Consider the following 14,510-nt stretch of genomic DNA (forward strand, 5'->3'; position numbering starts at 1 on the left):
TTCCTGAACGAGATTTATAAAGGGAACTGTGAGGAACCTCAGCTGAAAAGAGAACTTAAACATCTGTTAATTTATTTGGCTTAAGAAAATATGCAGAATTTAAAAAAATGAAAGATTAATGGAATATTAATTTAAAAAATAAGGACCTAATATGTTTATCAAACACATCAGTTTAACAGTAGAATTGTTCCCCTGACTATAGAGGAGTTGTTCTTGAACTGGAACAACTGGAAAAGAATTGGGCTGGGTTTGTCTAAGGTAAATTCCTTTGGTACATGCTCATGTTTACTCTTCGTGTTTCTCTGTGCTTGCTGTGGCCACTAAATTCCCTCTATAAGTGTCTAAAATTCTTGGAACTGGCTGGGAATTAGAAGATTAAGGCAAGGATGGAGCGAAGATTTTCAAAACGCCTCGATAAAAACCATTTTATAGTTAAAACCCACAGGAATATGTGTTGCTTGAAAGCATTTCTTGTTTGCTATGTAGGAAAGACAGCAAGCACGCACTTCTTTACTGCTTGGCAGTCCTATTGAACTGTTGGGAGAAAAAGAAAATATTTCCCAATTTGTTTAAAAGCTTCACTTAAAACTGCACTTTGTAAAAACCATGTTTCAGTGTCTTGATGAAAAGATGACTTATTCAGGAAGAAGATATTTCCTGTGCAAAATAACATTCAATTGAAAATTAACTTGTGTCAGAAAATAGAACATTTGGGGCTAATCCTAGTCTGTCCTTTTAATAAAAGCAAAAGCTGAGCTACTTACACTGTACTAACTGCAAGCTCTTCAAATAAAAGAGCAAATACCTGGGACCTCATCATAAAATGGTCCATTTGGCAGCAGGGAAAGAACTGAAAGAATTGTAGACCTCAGGGATTTATTTTCATTTATATTCAAACTCCTTTACACATTCTTGACACATAAAGAGGGGTATTTTGTGCAAATCAGAATCAGGCCATGGAGACAGAAATTTCAAAAGCTTTGAGTATTAGTTGAACATGACAGGGCAGTGCTGAGATACAATGTGCCCTTAATTTACTCTCCTCTATACCCCTCACTTGCATTTCACTCATTTTTGACAGCAGGTGATGCCTTTTCAGCTTCTCTTCGCAGGTGTCAAGGTCTGTCTGTCCAAGTAGAATGCAGAGCAAAGTCAAACACTTGCTCTGAAAGTTTAAAAAACTTCATGCCCTCTTCCAGTCACTTGCACTTTCTGGTTTGTACACAGCAATAGTGTTTGGGTTTAAAGTGTTGTATGAGGATATTTATGTTTGCCAGAGAATTCCTTCTAAAAGGAAATATTATTAATCATATTGCATTTTGAGCTGTTGTATTTACAGCAATGTCTGAACTTTCACCATAAAGTACACAAACAAGTGTCACACAGGGAAAACATTTCTCTTGTTGCTAAAAAGTTAGTACTGCTGCCTGCTGCGCACTAGAAAGAAAAGATATTGTATGAACCTTCTGTTTGGCCCTTTTTTAATTTGCAGGGCCTGAAAATCTAATTGTGTGCTGCCTTTAGGCATGTTCCCTGCAGGTCTGGCAGGATTGCTCTGAGAAATATTTTTGGTTGGTTTTTTTTTGGGATCTTGTGTTCATTTTCCCATCTGGAAGACTGTGAATTGAGGTGACATTTCCAAGGCATTGTCATGGAACTGAAACTCTGATTTAATTTGTGACCATCTGAGGGACATGAAGAAGGTGGCCAGTTGTGCTAGAGGATGCCAAGCCCCATCTTGCCTAAAACTGGCAAAAAAGGAACTTCTTGTTAGAGGTGACACCGTGGTCCCAGCAGGATTTGGAGCTTTTGATCTTTTCCTTTTCTCTTCTTACAGACTGGAGCCTGTTGTTCACAGAACAGGCTCAATCACAGGGATGCGTTTTAGTTGGCTGTGGATGCGTTACTGGTTGGGATCCCTAATTATTACCAATTTGCAGATTGCCTGGAATGTCTTATTAAAATTCGTGTGGAATGATTGATCATAATCAAAAAATTAATCACCAATCAGCCCTGGCAATTAACATTGTCAAGTCTATTTGCATATATCTGGTAATTTATGCTGCTGCTGGAAGAAGGGACTTTTCCTGAATGTTATTGATTAGGTGAGAAGAGCCAAATGCTTCTTTCACTGGGACATGAGCCTTTATTAGATAGGGCTGATAAGTGTAAGTGTAAGGAACTGAAGTCTGCTGTGACATGGGCATCTTCAAGTGTCTGAAAGGCATTTCTTACATATTAAGAATGGCATATTTTGCTTTAAAAAAGCTTTGACTTTTGGCTCTTGTTTACTGTAGGTGCTTTAAATCCATTAGGATAAAAACACATCATAATATCAGCCTAGGCAGTGAGATTTTCCTTGCAAGAAGTTACTTAATAGATGTTGTTATTTACTGTTATGAATAAGAAATTTGCAGGCTTGCAATTAATTTGATGAATTGTGGTAATTAAGCTACGAAGAACTGCATAACAAAGTCTTAGTAGAGGTTGACAATAGTCTGCACTGTTCAGTCAGTGGATTTTTTTAATACCTTTTAAATATTTCTGCATTGTTTTTCTTTTTAAATTAATATTTTTATTAATGTATTTGAGGTTTATTATCCAGTCATCAACACTGATTTTTTTTTTCAAATTTGCTTGGAATTGCTTATGGGATAACACATCTGTTTGAGATGTTATAAGTCTGGTCATGGTTTCTGGAGTTTATAACCTTTTTTTCACTGTAACCTTTGGTTTTGCTTCAACACCTTTCTGTGTCTCTCATACCTGGTGCTGTAAGTGCAACTACATGAAAATGCAGGCTCTACTATCATAAATTAATTTTTCATTTATAACTACTTAAATATTAAGAGCAAATTAATTTAAGCCAATAGGCAAAGTGATAACAGTTTATTCTCTGGCCATGTCGGCCCTACTCGTGATAGCACAATTAAATCTATTCCAATAACCAAAGAGGGTCAACAATTTAAGTGACAAAATTATACTGAAAAGAAAGGCCAGCAAAACCACGATTTTTCTCTCTAGTGTCTGAATTTAAAAGGCAGAACAATGCAAAATATGTTTAATTTAAAAATTTACATTCCTTTGACTGATATTAATTCTTAGTTGTAGGTTTGTTGTAAGCTAGAAATCTTTGTAGTTCATAGAGGATTTTAAAAGAACCTCTTGTATTGAAACTCTAAAACTCTGTGCTGATTTTAAAACTAAAAAGTGCTCTCTAAAATACATGAGTAAATAATAGGAAGCTCTATTCCTAACATAGCCAGATTGGTTTGTTCCTTGATGTCAGCTCTGTGCTTATCTCAGTCTTTCTTGAACAAAGATATTTTTTCTTATTTATCTGTCTGTATACATTAATCTGTTTTGCCTGCTTTGAATGCCTGCATCCTTAATGCCAGTAATATATTTCTCTGGGTTTCTTGACTTAATTTTCCTACCATTATTGAATCCTGAGGTTGATTTGAAATGGGAACAAATCGGACTCCGGCTCTGATACAATAATCAGACCCACAGTTGCTCCTTTTTCTTTTGGTGAGCATTAAGTGATCTGAGAAGAGCCCCGTCAAACCCCGATGACACCCTGAGATCTTGGATTAACCAGTTATCACATCTGTTTTTTGCTGAAGTTAGTTGGTAACCATGAGATCTTGTCACGGCAAAGTTCAGAGGTTAATTGAAATCAGAGAGGCATAACCCATTCAATTGTCCCGTTAATTGCGCCCAGCTCCTGCCTCCCTCCTGCAGCCTCCCGTCCCCACCGGCCACAGGGGACAGCTGCCACTGGCCTCCTGTCACCCAGCGGGATGGCTGGGAGAGCTGGAACGCCTGAGTCACTGGAGCCCATAAAAAATGCCTGCAGGAGGGGAAGGGGGCATGTTTTGGAGGAGAGGGAGCTGGTGACATCCCCATACATCATCCCCCAGCCACAGCACTACCAGTTTGTGCTGAGAGCTGGTAATGCTCTGAGATTAATGGCAGGTGTGCTTTGCTCAGTGCAGAGCTTTGGTTGGGGAAAATGGGGAGGAGTTGGTTGGGATCCTGGGAGACTGGCAGGGATTTCTGGCAGTGGTTTGCAGGGATGGTCTTTATGCTGCGGGAGTTCATATTGCATTGGAGGAGTAATATTTTATAGTTCAAAATATATCAATTTCCTTTCTTCTTTCACCAAATTGATATGAACAGTGGAATTTTGCTAGTAACTATTAATTATCAAATGTTGTGGTGGTAACTTTCTCCAGGGTTCCTGCAGTCAGCAGTTACGCACTATTTACCCTACAGTAACCAGAGAAGCACGGCAGATTTCAGAACTGAAGGGACATTAAAATGTTAAAATAGAGCTGAATCTTGTAAATCTATACTGACCTTGGGGAGAGAGGGGGGGAAATTATTGCCTTCAGTGGGAGCTGACTTTGGTATGGACAAAAAGAAGTCTTCCCACTTGGGGTAGTTTTGAAGTTTTGAGCATAGGATGGAAAATCACTTTGAGACATTACTTAGAGATGGGTGGACTACGAGTGTCCTAAAAGCTTCAATACTCAGATAAAGAATCTAAAAATCTCACCTTGTGTGTTTGTCCAAATTTACCTGATCTAAACCCCAATTTAATGAATATTAAGCACAGGCCTGCAAGACCCTTTCCTCCCTTTCTCTTCTCCCAGCTGCCTCTCCCAGCCAAAGCCCGGCTCTCCGGTGCATCCCAGCCAGGCTGGAGCAGAGACCCTGCTCTGTGCCCAGCTCCTGCTGTTGTGTGTCTGTACAAATGTCAGTGCTGTGTCCCTGGGGAAATGCAGTCTGCAGTCAGTTTGTGCTCTCACATGCTGCACAAACCCGAGACAGACCCACCCCTTGTCTTTATTCGCTGATGTTAATCTCAATTCTTTTTAATCTGGGTTCAAGTGATTGTTCTCAATACTAGGGGGTGGCACTGTGGGTATTACAGCCTGAAATGAGGGCCATGTTCCAATCACAGTGAAGTTTATAAATCACCCAAATGATTCTTAGGAGGAGTTCTCCAATCTCTTGTTACTCAGCCCCCAGAAATAACAATGTAACAGTGCTGGTAGAATTTTTTTTTTTCTGCAAACGCTTTCAAATGAAACATCTTTGTATCTTCTTTCAAAAAAGGCAAAAGCAAATCCCAAACTGTTGAAATCTTGTTAATGAAAACTGATTTTTTTTTAATTTCACAGCTCTTATTTCTTTTCAAAAAAACAAAAATTCTCCTAAAAACTCTCTTAGTTTGATAACCAGCAGCAGCATTTTCTGGTTGTTTCTTTAACTAAAAAAAAGATCAAACTACCTGGTTCTATTTGATTTTAATGCACAAATAGTACTTTGAAATGTGACTTACCTTCTGACAAGCAAATAAAAATTATCATTTCTATTCTGTATACACTTAGAGCTAATACTTCATAAAAGCTTCTCCTCTGATGGGGTGACAACATATATAGACTATACACAACCATGAAAGGTTTTTTCTCTGTAATTTATGTGTCCTAGCCACATACTGAGCCCATACACTGCGGAGGAGGAGAAGGTAGATCAATCAAGGGTGATTTCCAGTGAACAGCCATATCACATCTACCACCCATTTGCTCTTGGCTGGCTGAGAAATGAAGCAATTTAAACCTACTGGGTCACACTGAAATGGGGGCCAAAATCTTATCAATGTGCTGCACACAACGGAGCCTCATTTCATCTTCATTTCCAGAGGTCCATGGGCTGCAGCGTGTCCCCGCAGTCCATCAGTGTCTCTGGCATTGCAGCCAGCTCCTGGCTGCTCAGCTGATGCCAGAGGTGAAAAAAACAACTCTTTGGTATGAAAGGGGAGGCTCTAGATTGGAACTTTTTTGATCTACAGGAAAAAACACAGAAGAAAACACAATTAGTGTTCAGTTATAATGCAGATGTGAAGATAAGCCTGAGAAATCCAACGTTAAGGTGGGATGTGAGATGGGAAAATAAATGTTCTCCATTCACTTGCTTAATGTTTCATATAATCTTGGAAGTGTTCCACTGCCTGACCCTCATGTTTTCAGATTATTTCCACATCTGTCTCAAAGCCATACCCTCCTCAAATGGACCAAGCAGCTAGTTTCTTAGTTAAAATAATAAAAACAAAGTGTAAGAGCACCCCAAGCGTGCTGAAGCTCCCCACAGCTCATGCTCTGTGCAGAGGAGAGCACCTGGAAAGGCTCAGAGCCTGTCCCAAGCCCGCAGGCAGGAGTAACACACGGCTTGTGTTCGCTGCTGGGTTTTCCTGTTCCTTGTTGCTTCATATTAAAAATGAAATTCCATATGGACTTTTCAATGGTTGCTTGGAAATTGGATGTCTGACACCCCAGAGGGACGTACTGGAATTCTGTAGCTGATTGCATTTCTCCCTTCTCCCCCACAGGAGGAGTCAAAGGTTATGGTCCAGAGGAGAAGGAGTTTGTCGGCAGCAGGTTCTCCTCAAGCTGGGAGGAAGCTTCTTCCCTTCAGTAGTGTGGGTAGGTTGTGTGTGGATGTAAATGAATTTAGGAATCTGATCCAAAATAAACTGAAATGAACAAGAAATTTGAGGCTGACTCCAAAATAAATTGTTCTCATCCTACACGTTGGCAAAAGGAGTAAAAAAAAGCAAGCAGAAATAAAGAGGCAGTTCAGAGCTAGGCACAAATCTTCATCCAAATCTCTTTTGTTTTTTAACCTGCTTAAGGAAGAATAAAAGGGCTTCTCTGAACTATAACACTTCTAAACAGCTTTTTGAACACTTCAGAAATAAGAATATCTTTAATATCTCTTGCCATGTTGCTCTCTCCAGTGTGATGTTACCCTTCTCCCAAGGGACCTGGGCTTATCTATGCCAGGGTCACACAGGATGGTTCATAGCAAAATATCTCACCTGAATCTTCCAAAACATGTTGCAGTGCCCTGGGATGCTCGGTCTTGTGATGCCTGCAGGGAAGTCAACACAGGAATGGGCAGGGAGACCCATTGCCAGCATCTGTTATTGAACTTGGGCTGCTGAAGTATGGCTCTGCACAATATTTCAATAAATCTTCTCTCCACTATTTAGTTAGGGAGACAGAAATCTGTCCTTGCACCCGGGTGTTGTTATGTGAAACAATGACAAGCAGTTAACAGCAGTATTTGCAATTCCAAATATTTAGAAATCATGAATCAGTTTTCCAGATCTTAGAAATAATGAAATAGTTTTTTAAGAAGAATATTTCACGTTATGTTTAATTTCTGCCTTCTGAACTCTTTTGGGTGCGTTTGGTTTGCTTGTAAAGTATTTCAAGAGAAATACATGGGTTTGAAGCTTGCTTTTAAAAATGACACTCAGCTTCTGACATATTCCTGTCTTCTAGATCTGAGCTTTAACAGCAAGACTAAACATTCTTGGTATATTTATATGTGCTAATAAATGCAAACTCCTTGCCAAAACCATATCCCCCACAATATGCAGAGAGCATCAGAAGTGAAAAGTAAATTAAATCTGTGACTGTTTCCTAGTTCTGTACTAGAGGTTGCACAAATTTAAAGCAAGTGTGGGTTATAGCCAAATTTTGTTGCATGGGTTTCATTTACAGTAACATTGCTGTTGTCAGCTAGCCAGTAACCTTTATTCTAGCCATCAAACATCATCATCATTAAAAGTTCAAGACATAGAAGAAATAATTAATATAATAATATTTTTAAATTGTCTTCTGCTTTTCTGTAGGGTTTACCTTACATTTTTCCCCTCTAAAATTTGTTTTCGTCATTCATTTGAATGGTGACAGCTAAAACTTTGAAAATGAAAGTTGAGGTTCATAACAATCATCTAATGGCTGAGGCCAAGGTGGTAATGAAAGCATCAGTCATCTTGAGACCTGTGATGTATTCACAGGAATTAACAAAATCACTTGAGCTGGCAGTGAAGGAGAGGTTGTCTTGTCATCAGGTCGCTCTGCCTGTATGCGATTTTATTTTAAGACTGTTGCTGCATTCTCAGGGTCTTTAAAGACTTTATATAGATTTTCTTTGAAAATGTGCTCTTTGTAATATATAGGCATGGTTGTTTGCAAGCAGACACAGTTTGCAAGCAGGCCCAGTCCAGCTCTAGCTTGGTGTTATTAAAACATGAGCAGTCTTTTCTTGGAGCTGGTTCTCACCTGGCCAAAGGATTGCCTCCTAACTGTCCTGTGCTGCACCCTGTGACATCTGTGTCCCACTGCCCAGCCCATACATGCAGGCAGGATTCAGTCCTCAGTGCAGCAGATTGCTCTCGCTCTGGTGATGGCAAAAATTAGATTCCCTTGACTTCAGCTGTAGTTGTAAAACTTGCCAGACACTGAAGACTTCCATACTTTTCTGTATATGAGCACCACAGAGTTTGATGGAGTTTGCCTGCTCCAAGGAGCTGTGCCAGTGTTTTTAGGAAGGTTTTTAAAAAAGAAAGTATATTCCAATTGTTGCCCTTAACTGAGATAATATTGCAGAAATCTGTGTAGCTGATTGGCCTGACCAAGCAAACAGCTTTTTGGAAGTCTCCCGATATGAAATATTCCAGCCCTTATATTGTTCTTCTACACAAAGTGCATGGAGAAAATAAGCAATAAAATACCAGATGGATTTCCTTTGAAATGTGATTACTATCCAGGTGCAGTCCCCACCTTTCATAGGCAAAGATTTCCATCATTTTAATAGTATTCTTTTAAGTTATAGTATCAGCATCTCCTGACCTATCGGCCAGCGCACCGCACACATGGTACTGGGGAAAAAGAGAGGCTTCACCTCTCAGTTCTCTTTTATCACTGGCTTTTTGTCCTGAGAATGGGAATTGAAATCCCCATTGGTGCCCACCTGGGCGGTGACTTTCTGGGGGGGGGAGCTGTACTGAAATTCATTTGGTCTTCACAGAAAGCCAAGCAAGAACATTTTTCCCCCTCCTCTTTTCCTTGCAAAGAAGCAGACCAGTAAAATAATAACAATAATAAAAAAAGGCATGACCAGTCTCCCCTCCCATTCTGACACGTTGAGTGACAAAATTCAGATCAAGTCTGTAAGGCAAAGTGAGAATGCAGTGAAAACAGGGGCTTTATTTTAAGGGCAGAGCTGTGAACTTTTTAACTCTCTCAGTGCTGCCGGATGTGCCTCTTCACCCCATACACAGCTGCTGAAGGCTTCCAGGGACTGTGGGTGGTGGGTGAGGAAAGGGGAAGAGGTAGTTCAGCTATGCACAATATTTCCCATAAGAAATAAAGCAATAGAGTCTCACCTCACTGCCTGTTTTTCCACATGTATTGAGACAGGAATGTATTTATATAACCCTATTAAAAGGGAACACTCAGTAGCGAACTTGGTCTTTAAATAGCTACTGTTCTGCATATTCCCGTCTCCAAACTCCTCAATTTCAACTCACACCCACTTACATTCTTTTGACATATTCCTCAGGTTTGGGTTTTTTTAGTGACTTTGGGGTCAAATCCAAAACTTATTGAAAGCAGTGGAAAGACATTCGGTGAATTCAGTGGAATTTGGATAATACTCTTAGAGCTCAGATACCATGGTGATAAATGCAATAAATTACGTAGACAAAAGTGGCCCATTTTGGGCTAGCTCTGCTTCTACAGAAACAAATTAAACTGTTGCTATTGACTGCCAGAGGAATTGGTTCTGCCCCTTCCTTGGTGGCATTTAAGCAGCTCTCAAAACAGTTTGCAAACAAGGGAAATATCTTTATCTCCCATTTACAGGATGGAATAAACTAAGACACAGAGCCACGACTAAACCTGGAAGTCAGGCAGTGCAAAAGAGCTGGAATTAGACCCAGATACCAGTCCCTGGACCACCCAGTGGAAAAAGAGTCTATTAGCTGCTAGCAGGCTCACAGACTCTCCTGGTGCTCCCAGATCCCAGCGGTGCCAACAGGAGTGGAGAGGGCACCCAATGTCGTCCCGTAAATCGCTGGGTGTTAATGAACTGCACAGCCCTGCAGCAGCCGTTTGTTTTTACCACCAAGATACATTATTTCATCCTTCCCCCCACCTCAGTGTCCATATTTTCCCTTTGACTCCTGTTATTTTGGTTCCATTTAGCAAGTACATTCTTGGTTTTTTTCCCCTGTGTCCCTCCAGCCACCTTAGTTTGCCTTTTTTTTTCCTTCTTTCCCTTAAAATCTTTTTTTTTTTTTTTTCTCATTCGGTGCACTAAGTGGATTTATGACCCATTTAGGCAGCTTACAGTGGCATTGCTTTTACAGTTCAGAGGCAGAAGGGCCATAAAAAGATTTACAGTTACAGCAAGAATCTGTTGCATATAAGTTCGAGATCCAAATTAGACAAAGGCAGCGGGGCTGTGTGAGTGGCCAGTAAAAGAAGCTTGGAAACAAAAACAAATGAAACTGCTGTTAGAGGAGGAGATTGGGGTGGGAGCAGAGAAGGAGGAGGAAAAGTTGCCTGTTAACTTCACGTTACTATTGCAACAGCTCTGTTAATTCTGTTATATAAAGCCCTTTTTCCTCCTTTTTTCCTCTCTCGATGTTGTTGTTGGACAGATTTCCTTTGCAAACACAAATCTCAAACTGGAGAGCAGCAGCTTCACACAGTAGTTGAGATTCCAAGGCAGATATTCCCAGGATGTTGGCAGCTGTTTTTGCTGCTGCTGGGACTCCAGGATACAAACACCAGAGAATAAGCCAAGTGGCTGAAGGAATAGGACTGTGGTCAGAGTGGAGGCCTTCAGGTTGCATTGCACGAGGATAGTCAGGCATTTAGTAGAAGCTGGAGACAGGGAAATAGATTTGATCCTCTCCCACACTAGATTTTTCTTGCTGATTTCAAAAGTAACAGAAGACCAGGCTTGACCAGATCCATAACAAGCTGAGGTGAAAGGGAGATTTTTGACACTGAAGGAACAGGTGTGGGCTATGCTGATACAGCTACAGGGCTTGGCACTGGTTGGAATGCTGCTGGAGCCAGCCCAGGTAGACTGTGCTTACCCACAGAGATCCCCTCCACTGGAGTTCTTGACATTGTTTGGTTCCTTGGACCTATTTTTTGGTGTCTTGCCTATTCTTTACTCACTGTGGGCTCGTAGGTCTCCAGTAAAATTAGTGCTAGTGGTGGTGGAGAGTTCACTGGGATCCTGTGGATGAAAAAATTCTCCTTAAAGATAGACCTTTAATCCACGTTCTTTGCTCCCACACATTCTCACATGGATGTTAATACTCAAGTTTCTGGATTTCTATAAGAGGAGAAAAGAAATCATAATGCTTTCCCTAAACCCTTCTAGATCTAGGTCTTCCTCCTTCAGAAGAAAAGTCTCCTAATAGGAAGAATGGCAATATTTAGAGGGTTTGGCTGGTGTTTTCCTTTCTAGAGGAAGAGGCAGTAAGAGAAAAGTTTCAGCCTAAACCAGAAACAACATATCACTCAGACCCCTATTAAAATCCAACATCTAATTGGCAATCGCCAGCTGGACATCTCTTCCCCCTTTCCCCCTGCCCAGCCCAATGTCAATCCATAAGTGCAGCTGGACCTCTCAGGGCTGCACCCGTGCAGTGCCTGCTGCTGGTTTTGTTTCCTGCACGTTCCCAGTGCTGGGCACAGCATCCCTGTGAGCTCTGCTGTGCCGCCAGCTGGCTCCCTGCCCAGCTGGTGTTCCGTGTGCCCCATCAGCCCCAACTGGCCAGGCACTCGGGGCACTGATGGATTTCCGTGGCTTGCTCTGGAGATTTTCAGCAGGACACTGAACTGTTCCCAGTTCTGCTGTGTCAGGGCTGTTCCTGTCTCCTCCTTTTTCAATCTCGCTCACACTCGCTCTCGCTTCTGTCTCATTGCCTTTTTTCTTCTTCAGTGAGAAGGGCCTTGAACTTCTGGCAGAGACTTGACATATGAGAGGAAGCACTGAAAAGGAGGAAAGACCGTATTTTATGAGTGATGGTTAAAATGTGTTCTGGAAGTGCAATTTTTTTTAAGTTGAGTGTAGTCGGGTGGACAGTGCAGCAATTTCCATGAAAAATTCTTAGAGTAGTAAAAGGTTTCATTTTTCTGGGGAAAAAAAAGATTTAAAATTAATACAGTCTTTTTACAGACTTACCATTTCTGTATTTCTTGTTGGTTTTTCCTATTCCCTCTTTTTATTCTTTTCATTCTTCTTTTATATTTATACAAGACATTTAACCCCCAGTTATAAAGTTTGAAGAAAAACTCAAACAACCAGTAAACTAGTAACTTTCCAACTTTAGTATGATTCTATAAATTTTAAAACCAAATCAGTATTTGCAGTTTGAACCAAGCTGGCAAAAAACCATGAAAACCATTATGGATCCATTTTGAAAAAGCCTACTCTTCTTTATAGAAATGGGTATATATTGATAGGAGAAGGTGGGTAGAGCAACCTTCTTTTTTTAATAAGAACATAGGAATTTGAAAGCTACATTTTGATGGCCATCAATGTCACAGGTCAAAACATCCAACACTGGCTGGGTCTGAGATCATCAGAAAAGGTAAATCAATTTTTCCGTTGAAATTGTTTTGACTCCTTCCCGTTCTGTTGTACCTTCTATTCATCACCTGTTTCAGAACAGACAAAGGGTCATACAAGGGACTCGGTCACCCTCCCCACACCCTCCTATGCCCCTGATGGATCCCCTGTGGCTCTCCTGGGGAGCAGGAGGTGCTGCCATTCCCTACAGCCCCTGCACACACAGTCCCAGGGCAAATCCCACATCCCCAACACAGCCCAAGTGAGCTGAGTATCAGAAATTACTTTTACTTACCCAAGGAGGGGCCCCCACATCCCCTCTGAGCTGTTTTGCACTCTGAGAGTGCAATGTGCTCCGTAAACAAATAACCTGTGTTTTTTTAACTGGGTCATTATGAGCTGAGTCCTACCTCAGGCACGGGACGTGGGGAGGAAGTGGTGGGACCGGGAGCAGGAGGGGAGGCAGCGGCAGCCTCAGACCCAGAGGACTGTGAGGAAGCAAAATATGGAGAGCTGCCAGAACAAATGCTGAGCCTTTTGGGAAACCGTTCCGAGGTCTCGTGAAAAAGCCAGAGAACAAAGGGGTGAAGGAAGGCACTAATGATGCCAGACCTCCAGGAGAGCCCTTGGCCATGGGCAGGTAGCTCCAATCCGTGTGACCAGGTAGCACATTCCCATCCTGCTCTGTTATCACAACTTTGATGAGGTTGTCTGTGGGCAGTGAGGCCAGAGCCTCTGGACTTCTGTAGTCCAGGAGCATGAAGCATTACAAAAATGAATGAAAAAAAAAAAAAAAGGGAAAAAAGAACTTGAAAATAACAGCAACTCTGTAAGTCTCTGTATGTGGTCTACCTTTTGAGGCTGGAATGAGTATCCTCAAAGGCACTTGTGTGGCTGACAGTCTGTGAGGCCTTGTCAAAGCAGAATGTTGTGTTAGAGAGAGCAACATCTGGGGATATTCCTGGATGTGTTTCCTCCCAGGCTGATCTCCTTGAGTTTATGGCCCTCTGGCTTGTTAATTAAATTTTATTTTGGGAGTTTAAATCATCATGAAGACTCATTGTGAGAAAAAAATGTCCACCTCATCTTCTGCTTACTCAAAACTGATTCAAAAAAAGCTCATCTTTTCAAGCCTTGATTTTTCTAGAATTTTAATGTAGTAAGTCCCCTTTTTATTCCACAAGTGCCTACATTCAATGTGGGTCTGAAACCTGAAGTTCCAAAGCCTGCAGGCGGCACCCAAGAGCATGGAATATGACTTCTCCAAGCTTTCTGTGTTCCTTGGCCAGATCCTGATCTCTGTCCCCTTACAAAGCTTTGCTGGGTGGCAGAGACAAAGATCTGATCCTGCATTTCAGTAAAATGAGGCTTCACTGATTTACAGCTGAAGAAAAATAATACCTGCCACAGTTCCTTTCTTCCCAGGGCTGATGGCTTGATTTTGTTGTTCAGTGGTCCATGGAAGGCTTTTTGGGTGCTGGCTTTTGGAGCTGGTATGGTAATAGGGAGTGCCCATAACAAGCTGGGGAGCTGCAGAGCCTCACCCCGTGTACAGGAGCAGAAATGACTCACAAACACACCAAAGCAAAATGGGCAGCTACAGGCATACAAGAGCGGTACAGTAAATAGGATATCCTGCCAAAACACCATCTAAGTGGCCATTAATGGATATCTGAGTTTTGCTAAATAATTAATGTGTCTGTTGTGTTTTTTTCCTTATAGATCTTTCAAAGAATTTAGTTTCTGTTCCTTTGCATTTAGTTTCTGTTCCCTGAGTTGTTGCTTGTGAGCCTGTCTTCTCAAGCATTTATAGACATGGTCTGTAAGGCAGATTTCTAATAGCAGTTCCTGTCTGTTATGGTCGAAAAGCATTTAGCCCCAGGTGTGTAAGGAGGCAGATAGCTCTCTTTGTTCTCCTGGTGTAGTTTGGAAACTGAGATGTAACCAGCTGAAGTGGGCTTGCCAAAGGCAAGCTATAGGTCTCTATAATAGGCAAGAACAAGTCTTGTCCTTTGACTAACACAAAGGAAAACATTAATGGAGCTCTAAAATCT

The 14,510-nt window shown here is 41.3% G+C and overlaps 1 long non-coding RNA gene across 17 annotated transcripts in view; it reads left to right on the plus strand.

Annotated features, from left to right (window-relative positions):
- Positions 1-14,510, plus strand: part of LOC121672863 — an 84,148-nt gene that overhangs the window by 32,884 nt on the left and 36,754 nt on the right. For 16 of the 17 annotated variants that reach the window (XR_006019040.1, XR_006019035.1, XR_006019032.1 and 13 more), the window contains one exon: positions 6,398-6,491. This is a non-coding gene — a long non-coding RNA (uncharacterized LOC121672863). Of the gene's footprint in view, positions 1-6,397; positions 6,492-12,434; positions 12,479-14,510 lie in introns of all 17 variants that reach the window. The other variant, XR_006019031.1, reaches the window with a different exon arrangement.

The sequence above is a fragment of the Corvus kubaryi genome, unplaced genomic scaffold, assembly GCF_017639235.1.
Source record: "Corvus kubaryi isolate FWS band 111438036 unplaced genomic scaffold, C.kubaryi_AGA036_p1.0 65017, whole genome shotgun sequence".
NCBI classification, from domain to species: domain Eukaryota; kingdom Metazoa; phylum Chordata; class Aves; order Passeriformes; family Corvidae; genus Corvus; species Corvus kubaryi.